The following is a 12,597-nucleotide window of genomic DNA, read 5'->3' as shown; positions in this document are numbered from 1 at the left end:
CGCCGCCTGCGCGTGTGTGTGTGTTGATGGTTGTCTGCATGCTCTGCCCTCACACGCGATAGGACAGTCCCTAAATTTCACCACGTGAAAATCCATGTTGCGCGCGTGGCAGAGGGCGGTTTTGATGATACCACCCCCTCCCCACCCAGCCAGGAAAGTGGTAGCCTTCCTCGGAGTTGGGGACAGGAGGGGGGTTGAAAAGTTTTCGCCAAAAAGGAACGTATCTGATTTCTTGAAAAGTTGTGCTTTTGCCCGCATCCTTAGCGTCTTTGTTTACACGTCGCGCTCCGTGTTTTATTTTCTCCCCCGCAACACCACCCCCCGGCGGCTACCCCTCCCACGCTCGCGTTCTAATGTGTTTTACATTAATAATAATTCGTCACAACACCAAACCAAAGCCCCGAGCCACCCGGTGCCGGTGGTGATGTGCTGAGCCCTAGCCGAGTGTTCGCCGTAATTCGATACCATCTTTCCATCTTCCCGCTCCGCTGATGGACCGGAGGCCGCATGCAGCCATGCAGGAAAAACCTCGGGACAATCATTCCCCCCACGCCTCCAACGGTGGGCCATTCTTATTTTTTTTCTCCTGGCGGCAAATGGGAAAGTTTTCCTCCCACCTCCCCGGGCAGAATAGGAATCCTCTTTAGAGGCGGAAATAGAATCGAGCTGGAAGTAGTTTTTTGCGTCTCAACCACCAACACACACACACCGACGGGAAGGGGTTGCGAGGAGAGTTCGCCAAGGGTAGGCAGATAAATTACCAGCATCGTCAGGAATTCAAATCAACCGGATCAAAAGGTGCGATGGGGGGCTGGAAATTGGGAGGGGCGTGAAATAACACCTTCCGACAGTTTTCACGCTGCGGAATGCAGCGACTACTCCCGCGCCCCATCCTGCCCGCGCCCGCCGCGAAGGAATGCAGCTTACATTAATGCTTGCAAATCGCTTCCGTTTCTTGAGTTCCGTTTCTTTTCCTGTGAGTGCTGTGTGTGTGTCTGTTTAAAGCTTCGTTTCGCTTTCTTCCTCCGGCGTGAAAGGCTTCGAAATCAGCAGCCGGGAGTAGGTGAGCCAAAGTGAGCCGGATTAAAGATGGCTGCTCTTACAAACCGGTGGCACCAATTATCATCATCCGTCGTGCCTCGTGCCTTATGGAGAGTTTTGCGCTGAGGCGAACTAAAAGAAAAAGCGGGAAGATAATATTTTCTGATAAGATACGTCCCAGGACGCATTCCACACCGTTCGGGGCGGTCTGACCTGCTACCTGAGTCTCCGCCGGAATGTCGTCATCGACCATCGGCAACCGAAATAAGAAATGCCAACGAATGAGCGACGTCACGCCGAGCACCTTTCTGCGATGCGACAACACACCGAATGTGATTATCATGTCCATTTCCGATTCCGGTTTCGCCCTACTGGAGTACGGAGATTCGTCGTCGTCAAACGGTGTTCTCCAAACGAACCCAACGCTGCTGATAAAGCATCCCTAAAACGAAAAAAAAGAACACTTTCACAGGGAAAACACAGATAGGACTATCTAAATGGTGTTTCCGGTGGGAAGAAAACATTATCCGATCCGCATTCTTCACCGGGGGAGGGCGGAAGCGGTTCGGCTGCGGAAACCACGTCTCGGGTTGGCGAAAAGTCTGGCGCAGCCTATCGGAAGGGAAGGAAAACACTCACACACTCAAGGGGCTGGGAGCATATGTTTTGGCAGCGAACAATAATGCGAACAGCGGCATTAGTCATCGCCAGCGCGCGTTCGGACATGCCTTGCCCGTGATCAAACGTGAATGATTTCGTCCGCGAGTGGAAAGAGGGGAAACCAAACACATGTTGCAATATGGTACGGGAACACGCCGAGATGAAACGTGAAGAAGCGATCAAGGCCGCCAAAAGGCAAGCCAAATGGGAAATGTAAGCCGAATCGAAATGGGAGTCGCGATCTGTCAAAAACTGTAAACGTACAAAATGTAAACAATTTACAGTTACTCCCAAATGTGAAGATTAGTGTTTTTTTGTCACGTTTGACCCCAAATATCTTGATCAATTCTCAAGAAAGCATATTGTAGAGACATAAAGTACCTATGACATGAACCAAAAACGAGTTTTTGAAGCTAGGAATTAGCTAAAATGAAGTCTTATCGGCATCTCAAATCATTCTTAAGCAAAAAATTTATATTTTAGATAGGGTGGCTTGTCTTTGATCATCAATAGTGATTTAAAATGAATAGTGGGATGCATTATCAAAGTTCACACCTTATCATACAAAGTTCACAAATGTGGAAGAAGTTCTTTGCTATCTGGAAGCATTTAAATCAGCCATATCAATACTGAACTGCTAGTTTAATTCAAATCATAGTTCAGCCTGTTATGCAAGTTATTGATGTCATTAAATTTATAGCAAGTTTTCAATTATGTGTTAGAAATGTTAGATTAACACACAACATGTAAAAACAGAAGGATTGCTTACGGATTTTCACCATATCCAGTCGAACTATTATGTTTCACCATCAACTAATAAAACCTAGTGTTTTTAAGCGTGCTACACGTTCTATTCTATTGATTCACTATTCTTTGTATGATGTAACATTAAATTAAAATTCGTATTGCATCATCTTAGCGTATCCAACAGAAGAAGATTTAGTTCGAAAAATGTTCGGTCTTTTCGAACACTTTCATGTGATCTACAAGTTACAAGTGACAAGTGACTACAATTTTAGGTGGTCTGTGTTATCACCAACTTGAGTAACTAACATTTCTAGCATGTATCCCTATTTCTGGGCATGTTTTTTTTCTCTCTTTGATAGTTTAAAGCAGTTTTCCACCCGTTTCATTTTATTTCAATGGAATTATTAAAGTTTTACCATTAATAAAAGACAAATTTTTAAGCTAAAAATGCCAATGCCTAGACATACTAAATCATTTTATAAATAAGGAGGATATTTTGGATGACTCATAAACATTTCCTAGTCTCGTGAATCGTGTCCAAGATCCAATGGCAATACCTCCATCCAAAATAGGTAGAATACAATGTTTGACTCCATTACGAATTAAAAACTGGCTGACAAAATTGAAAACTTCTTGAAGCTGAATTATTTTAATTACAGAGAGTACGCCTGTAAACCCAAGATATTGAAATTAATTTGAGATGAGTATTAATTTCAACTGCAATGAAATAAATAAGCAGGATACAACAAACCAAAATACATACGTTGGAGAAGTCCAAAATTTCAAATATTTTAACTTATTCAATGTAACTTTTTTGTAGCTTTACTATTTGTAAAGTTGATACTCCGTTCAAAAGGGGTAAACATGACTTTGAAAACATTAAATCATCGTTTAAGGTATCCGACCGGCACTTTCGGGTTCTTTTGTTTATCTGGCCCTCCTTTGGAAATGTATGTCGATCCCTGCCCTGGAACATGCCGTTTGGGAACAACTGTAGAGAGCAAACTGAAAAAAAATGGCCGGCCGGCTTGCTTCTTGTTTACTTTTCGTGTGGCATTTAGACAGGCCGCGTCGAAGTGAGAGTGACCTTCACACGCCGCTCACGTCACAAGAGCTGGAATAAACACAGCGATTTCTCAACGTCCCACCAACCATTTGATCCCTGGTTCGAACTCGGCACCACTAATGAGAAAGTATGATATTTCCCGCTGCACTCTGACTCACCCCCAAGGGTGGCATCAGAACAAACGGCATATGTAGAGCACGGGCAGCAACTCCTTATTCGTCGCCCGCCTAACCTTGCCCGGCTTCGGTCTGCGCCGCCATGTTGGCCGACTTTACTCACAGGCCCAGAATAGCGAAACACGCATCCTCCGGTTCGCTACGCATCTCAGCGTGGCGGTGTACGGTGTATATTTATGGCATCGGCATCTTCGAGGGCATAAATATGTCTTCCGCCCGGCCGTGTGTGGGATATTCGTGCGAGCTTCTCGTCGCTCCCTTCCTTCTCCCGCGGTGCAGTGAGACCCAGCCCATGACCATATGGTTTGGCTCCGGCCGATGCGCTTTTGGTTTCACTTTGATCCGGCTGTTGAGGCCGGCCTGTACCGTCGCTATATGGTGGTGCGTCGTAAATCTTGGGCGCCTCACATTTGACAGCGTAGCCGCGCTTCCGCTCGGTACGATGACGAAATTCTCCGGAATCGAATTGGGGTGTTCGGGTTTTCGGGTTGCTATGCTCTGCCAGAGTGCCGGGTTAAAAACCCTACGATCCTCAGCTGGTAGAAGAACATTTGCAGTTGCGTTATCGATATTCAGCTCAACCCTTTTGAAGTTGTCGTTAGAAGATTTTTGACACATATACACATTTTAATGACGTTTCATGCAAAAACGGAAAACGCTAGCAACTTTCTGTTAAAAGCAAAATAAAGAGTAGCATTTCTATTAAATTTAGAACAAGTTTGACAACTGTATCGTTTCAATTGAATCCACCATGACCGAAATATTAAACCAACTACGTTTGATTTTATGTTGGAACATCCAGCTTTATCACGGAAGGAACTTGTTTGATGTTGTGAGACATTTCCTGTCCGCCGAACTCAGCTGATTTGGATTTTCGACTATTTGGCTGCTTATGGAAAACGGTGAAATAATCTTTATGTTGCTTTTGAAGCTTGTTACAGTATTATTAAAATGTTGTGGGGTCCCTTAAAACCCATAGAACGCCATATCGTGGCTCCAAAACCAGTGCGAAGGATTTGCACTAAGTCGTTGTTCTTCTTGTCAACACTTCCGGCGTGTGCAGAAGTGAACGGTGTGCAATAATCACGCAACTTTATCAGAAAACATCATAAAGAGTACGATTCAGTAGTTTGAACATACCTGGCCACAATAAATAATGTCTAAAAAGCATCGGAGGAGTTGGACAGGTCAAATATAATTGAAATACCCCACACCGCTAACCCTCCTTAAGCCTCTCAACTACAACCAATCGAAAAACATTTTGAAAACTTAAAGGCAGGACATATTCCAACATTTTAAAGGCCAAACGGAGTCGCATTTGAATCACGAAGGACACAAAACAATTGAAAAACTGACTGGTTTTGTCGGCTGTGGCTAAAGTTTCGGCCAAGGACCGTAAGGCCTGCTTACTGACCGTCGGAATATTTTTTTAAAGTACTTAAAAGATGTCCCTTTACAATAAAATTTACTTCATTCAATTAGTTTGTTTAACTTTTTTCTTATCACCAATGAAAATGTGTCTATTTTTTTAATGCAAACGTTAGAAACCGGGAATCCACCATTGAAGCAAAAAATGCCCATTCCTGAGCGGATCCACCAACAGGTGGAACGACGAATATTGTTCCAGGAAGTGGTTCCATGATTTTCTCCACACCTCCCCCGGGGCCGGGGGGAGGGATAGGGAAAATATTAAATTGTCAAAGCGTCCCGATTGCAGCGATCAATCGCGTCGTTCTCGGAAAGGTACATCGCTTTGTGCAGAAATATTGCTTTCGGTTCTGATGCATCTGCTGAAGCGCACACTACCGCTGAGGAAAAGGCACAGTCGACACACACACACACACACAGACTATATATTTGTTGCACCGCCGGGTAGGGCTTCAAATATGTTGCCATATTAATCAATAAACCGTCTGCTGAGCTTCCGCCTAGAATTGAGTTTACCAGCAATTTCCTTCTCCATTATCTTTTTATGCGCCGCGCTCTATGCTGATCTCTTACCTTTTTCCACCGCTGCTCGCAAAGGCCATCGCCACGTTCATCTTCATCGGTGACGACGACGAAAAACCCCCGGGTGGTGAGTGGCAAAAGCCCGGTGCCGAGGGGAAATCTGTTGTCGAAAAAGATATAAACACAGCGGCGGTAGGACGGAGGAGGAGGAGGCGGGCAAGAGGGCCCTACCCGGCTGATCCCTTCCTAATAAATTTAGCTATTAAACAAGCGCGCTCCGCTTCTGGAAAACAATTTCGGTGGTCATAATTCCATTAACGACAAGCGAGCGCAAAAAAAAAGAAGGAAAACCCAACAACAGGAGCAATACGTGCACACAGAAACACAAACGATCCAGCGGGATGGGAGGGAGGGGGAGAGGGGGGAGGGAGAGTAGGCTACAGACAATATACGGCCAGGCAGATACCTGGCCGTGAGTGGCCATCGGACCCCGCGCCACCATTCTCCCCCAAAACAGCTCCCGGGGGCTGGTTGCATATTAATTTTCTTCCGATGGTATGGGCCGTTTTATTGAATTTTCCACTTCTCCTATTTCGCTGTTTTCCATCTATTTCCCATCGCTTTCCTTTCCCTCCCCCCACGCGCGCCCCCCCCAATGCGATTCCACCGGATCCTAAGGCTGGGCGCTTTTCACATCCGCTGCTTCCGATCTGTGGCCAATTCTGAATTTTCCCCTCACACTGCGCGCTTTCCCGGGGTCCAGAGCACATCGGAAAAAAAGCCCAGGACCCCTCAAGACAGGACGACAGTGAAGCCGTTTGCGTTTGGAATTTTGCACTCCATTTTGTTGGTATTTTTATTTTCCTCCTGTTATCCTGGCGCTAGGCTACGTCTATTTTCCTCGACCCCACCCCCCCGGATCGAATCACTGGCTTTTCACGCTCCCAGTTGGCGCCGGCATAGTTTGCGCGACACAAAACGTAAAATTTATCACAACAAGAATGAAAAGATCTTCGCCTCCGAGCCCTTGTTGTGTGCATTCCAGCCATGCATTGGCAATAATTTCGTCAGGTAATTTAATTATTCAATTTGGCGCCTCCGTCCCACAACGGCAAGCTGGCGCGGTCCAAGGCGAAAACCATTTGCTCCTGAGGAGGGGCCTGAAACGAACAGAAAATAATGGCCCACAAATGACTCGCTCGGCTGTTAATTTCGTACATTTGCAAGCTGTGTGCTTAGTTTTTCGTAATGATTTTTCTTCGCAGCAGCAGTTTGGAGCACCAGTTTTTCCTTTTTTTTCGTTTCGTTCTCAATTACTAATCAACGAATTAACGCAGTTTGCTGAAACGAAGCACAGTGGACCAATTTGTTTGAGTACGTGATAAGCTTCCGTGACTTAATGTAACGTTGCTGAAAAGCTAGATTGAAAGTTCGAAAAGAATATAACGGAGCCGATGGGAAAGGGAAACGAAATATTTGCCTAACTTGATCTGGCATAACATCAATCAACATTGCAGATAACATAAAATAATTTCCTCTGCCGGATAAGTAGCACACACACACACACACACACACACGGTCGACAGGAACCATCGGAACGATTCAAGAAACATCTCACGTTATGTGCCATAAATGAATGAAATAAAACACCAGCCACAGGAAATGACAACGATCCGTCAAACTATATCGCCACAAAACGGCCAGCTTCCTGTCTTTACACCAACCCCCCGTCCCTGGCCTCTCCACCCCAAAGGAGCGCTTTCCCGAGCGGGTTTCGCTTCCTGCCCCGCGAAACCAACCAACAACGGGCAGCAAACGGGCATGTTGGGAGGGGGCGGAAAAAATACCGAAAAATAATGATTTCTCTCTTAATCACCAATTATGCTTCACGACTCACCGGGTCTCACCGGACTGGCTCGGACGAGCCACCTGAATCGAAATATAACCTCCAAACGCACGGCGCGCGCGTCGAGCTCCCGGTGGCCGATAGGAGATTGTCTGCCCGAGATTACGGGGCCGGGGGTCCGAGATATGACCGCGGCTAATTAGAAGCGGGTGAAACAATATTCCAACCCGGCGGAAAAAGGTTGGATGGACGAATGATGGAGTGCTCCGAAGGAAGCGTACGTTAGAGCGCTTTAGCGGTTACTGTGACGCATGGTTTTTTTTTTTTTTTTGTTGTTGTTATGCTTCGTGCTTCGGAAGCCGGCGAATGGGGTTTCGGGGTAGGGTAAATTAATAGATAAACAAATGGAAAACCAGTTAAAACGACATAAAAGATCACCCAAGTAGCGGGCTGCTGCGGGACCAAATATTTAAACACTGTGGCAGGCAGGAGTGTGTGTGTGTTTAAAGTGGTCGGCGAACGGGTCAGAGGAACGCAGCGCCAAAAAAAACCCAAAATAAGAGGGCTAAAGATCCACCCCACCTTTTGCTTAGCAGCTCGAGCGGCTTTATCTCGGATCGCGCCCCTTCGCAACTGCAGGAAAAACGACCACGTTTCCAGTTCCGTTTGGTTTGGAAGATGTTTGTCCTTTAGTTTTCGATAGCAGATGCCTCTTCCCCCCAAGGTTTGAATACTATTCCAATTTCAGCGTCGACAGGTTGCTAAATAAAGACGAGAAAAATAACACCCATTTCATTGAGCTTCCACTTTCGGTTTGCATCACCACCGACTTGGTGGTGACTTCCTGCCGGACCGCGAGGCCCCGGGAAAGGGCCAGTTTTGGCGGCCCCGAGCAGGGCGGAAGCGGAGTGATAAAATGGTCAACCCCAAATCCAAAACAAAACAGAGCAATCAAGGGGTACTCTACGGCACGCGGGCTGATTAATTCGAAACTTGAAAATTCCATTTTGTCATAAATTAGCGGCGATAATTTCTAATGTCACCATTTTTCTTCACCATACTGCTGGTGGAACCCTTTTTTGGCATTCCGCGTCGCGGGGGTGTGGGGGGGTACGAACAGAATGGTGCTCAGGTAGCCAATTATTCATCATGCAGTACCTTCAGCTAGTTGAATGGTTTTTGGTTTTTCGCATGAACAATCACGACGAAATGCAACGGGTTGAAAATGGGCTTAAAGAAGAAGGTAACGTTCTTGCAATAATAATAATTGTAAAATACACAGTCTGCTATTAAATGTTGGCCCTTCGAATCTTTACCTACTCTTGACCATGTTTTTGTGAAATCCCTCAGCTAGTTTATCAGTCCGTTTAGTTATACGTATCTTTTCGATTCGTATATGCACGTGTTAGCTTGCTAGGATTGTTACCTTATTTAACTCCTCGGCTAGGGCCGTACAGAACCTTACTCATAAAACTCGGCTCAAGTGGAGTTTTGAAAGCTATCATAGCAAAACGAAAACAATTAAAGATAAAAGGCAAAGCAACCCGAACACTGACCGCTTAAGCTCGTTCCCTGCGCAATCCCATGCGGGCTGAAAATAGGTTGAACGTTTTTAAGTGTTCTTAAGGTCGCATGTTTTAATGCCTCCCGGCGGTTCCAGAACCGGTTTCGTAATACGCGGCATGCACTTTATGAGCGCCAGCGTTCGCCTCGCCAAACATGCCGGGCACGGGAACTCGAGCTCGCTGATCAACCAACCGAGAGTTTCTTAATCACTGAAAAAACGATGCGCTGGCTACGTAAGTTGGTGCGAAGCAGGAGATAGAAACGATAGGTGTTTCTTCTTCGTGTTTGCACCACAGTTTTCCTAGATGCAATCAGTTGAGGCACAACCGGTTGTGTTGCAGATTTTTCCTAAGTTTCTTAATTTCTCGCTGCAATTCGCTCTTCTACTGAGCCGTAACTTGTTTGTAGGAGCAGCATATGACCGCCTATGCTTAATCGAAGATCCCTCATTAGTGATTGAAGCGCACGTACATTCAAATGCACCTGGAAAGGAGACAACGAACAATTATTTTTCGGCAAAATTCATCCAATTCAATTGAAATAACTAAAATATAATAAATATAATTACCTCACGAACCGCAAACCACGTAGTATTACGCAGTCCGTGTAGAGAAAGTGCAATGCAAGTGTACGCCTTTTTTTCGTACGTTCCACTTCGTTATTGCAATCCCCATCGATGATTTCTTTGTCCGCGCAGCATATATATGTACGGTGGGAACATTTTTATTTTTATCATTCTGTGCCTTGCTCAAAGACAGGTCGATTTTTACCAATTTCGCTTTTTACAGCTGCTCGGTGTATAAATTACTGCAATCGAACAGGTGCTGTATCGGTGATGCAATCGGTTACCTTTTCTTCGCCATCCCCTTATGTCCCCGGATCCAAGCGGTCCCTTTTTTGCGAGTACTCCTGTAGCAATATCGGTACATATTTTCCCAGGGGGATTTGTTTTCCGCCTCCAGGGAAAGCGTTATAGTTTCCCCTGTTGTTGTTTTTTCTCTTTTTGTTGTTTCATCAACCACCGCAAGCAGCGACGAGGAATTACGAAAATTTGCATTCGAATATCGGGAAAAGGTTTCATAAATTAATTTATTCCACGCACAGCACACGTACGCACACGTACGCGGCTTAAAAAGGCTCGCATCAGGTCACTTGTTATATGCACTACGAATGTCTTTCTGCCAGTTCTTTCGTTCTAACTTCGTGCATTTTTCTCGTACCCATTGCTCAGTTGTACTGCTCGGGTGTTCATTACTGTCTCTTGAAAATCCACCCCCATCTCCTTTCAAACAAAAATTTAAGTTATATAATATACAATACCTAAAAGAGAAAGAGAGAAACGGGTCAGAATCATTCCCTTTTTATGTTTTTTAAAACGTTCTTTCCGTCACATACCTTTTTTTTTTAAACGCCGAACGACACTGCTTTAAACATTTGTCAATCAAACATTTTTATCGCTGACGGCTGCGATTGTCCATTTAAAAGGAAAAATCTTAACCATAATTTTCTTGAAGCACTTTTTTTGATAGCCACCATTGAAAACTTGTTACATCGCAATGAACTTTATCGATCAAATCGACAGCTTTTCAATCAACCTACCGTCGGAAAACAATTTCACTGTAAAGCGGTTATGATAACAAAATCTGCCTCGAGTTATGGTAAAAATTTTGCACCGAAGAATATAAACTTTGTGCAAAACGCACGAGAGGCTGGTGGAAAGCGAGAGCAAAGTGGTGGCGCAGCGAGTCTGTGCGTGTCATATTTTTTTGAAAAAACATTTTTAGAAACCCGAAAAAAAAGCTTAAAACATATCAAAACCAAACCACAGCTGCCAGACCGCGCAACAGTCGGCGGACGCTCTCATTAAACGAGCCAACTTGCAAGTCAGCAACCGGAGCCGAAACGTAGTCATCAAACCATTAGAGCTCTCGTAAACAGCCGGACAGCGCTGTGTTCCATAAAATTTAATTATGATATTTTGTCAGTGACCAACTCGGTGTGCGGAGGGAAAATGACCACAAAGCTGAGGCGCTCCCACCGCCGCCGACAAGACAACATGTTGCGTACGCGAGCCAGTCTCAGTGGCCAGGGAAAAGTTTTACTTACGCCAGCGTTCAAGGATCTTAAAACATATACGACTCGCCATCGGGAGGGTGTTTTTGCTCCGAATGTTGCCGAGATTTAAAATCAACTTTACTGCTTTGTTGTTGCGATAATCCGCTGTCGTTTTGTTTATAGTTCCTCGTCGTCTGCTTTTTCTTTCGGGCAAAGTTTGTGTAACAAGTTCCGCAGTTCAACTCGCACATTTCCGCACAGTGCAGTAGATAACGAAGCAATAGAGCTGCACATATGTAGTTAGTTGGGAGACATTTCTCGCAGCAGCGTACGGGTTTGCAGCTGTGGCCAAGGGTTCAGACTGTTCATTCACACTTTGCCTGTGTTTATTACTGCGAAGTTCGCCACCATTCCTTTTTGCCGATCGGAACATCAATGAGATTATCGAATCAATAGTACGTTACACTTCCAATGCACAAAACTACACACAATCACAACACAAAATCACTGGCAAAACGATTACGATAGCAGCCACTACTGATCACGCAGAACGAAAGATGCACCTTTTGGTCGAAAAAGTAAACAAATTAATTAAGGCTTGTTTAGACTATCAGGTTTAAGTGTGCTGTAATCAATTCGAGCAGATAACAGGTATTCGAGCAGATAGCAGGTGTGAAGCAGGTAGATATTTCATTTAGAACTAGTGCAGGCACATACAACTAATAAAACTGAAATTGATCAATCTCACGGCTATAAAAAGGTTAATAAATTGGCAAATATTTAATTTCCAATGTAGCTGTAAACAAATGTTATCGATTACAAAGCATATTTTCAGGATCTAGCTTCAATAGCGTTGCTCGCTTTATCGGCATACCGTATTCGGACAAGTACGACGAAATATCTCAATTTTGTGCAATAATCAAACGTTCCTCTTCCCTTGCTTGGCCTACTGTTGCATAAACTTCCAGCCTATAAAAATAATGATCGGCTTGGTAGTAAAATTATTAAAAATCTCCCCATAAACCCGTGGAAAATAGCAAAGAACAAAAATAAAAATAAAAATCACAAAACAGCCGACAGTAAAGTGGCTGGCGATTCTGGCGGGGTGAGACGCGCTTGCAAAATATAATCACTCGGCACGTTGCGCCATTTTTACGACGGTCGCAGGCCCCCCCACATGGAACCATAAATTATTATTTATGACCGAAGATCTTATCAGCGGATTATTTCCGCGGCTGTTGCTGCTGTCCGAGCGTCCACCGGTCCGGTTATTGCTGCCTTCGATCTATTTGTTTTGACAGCTCCTTACTATTCATTACTTAAATTTTTACTGCTGCATTATATTTGTATACATTTTTTTGCCGATCCTAAATCAAATCCTAACACTATTTCTAGGCGCGGAATTTACCTTCTATTAGAGGAAAGAGTCTCGGATCCGGTAGTTGGAGCTTTACCGACGTTATATTCGAGAAGCTTAAAATATGTTATAT

Source organism: Anopheles coustani, chromosome X, assembly GCF_943734705.1.
Source record: "Anopheles coustani chromosome X, idAnoCousDA_361_x.2, whole genome shotgun sequence".
NCBI classification, from domain to species: Eukaryota; Metazoa; Arthropoda; class Insecta; order Diptera; family Culicidae; genus Anopheles; species Anopheles coustani.
Note: the sequence above shows the minus strand (reverse complement) of the source record.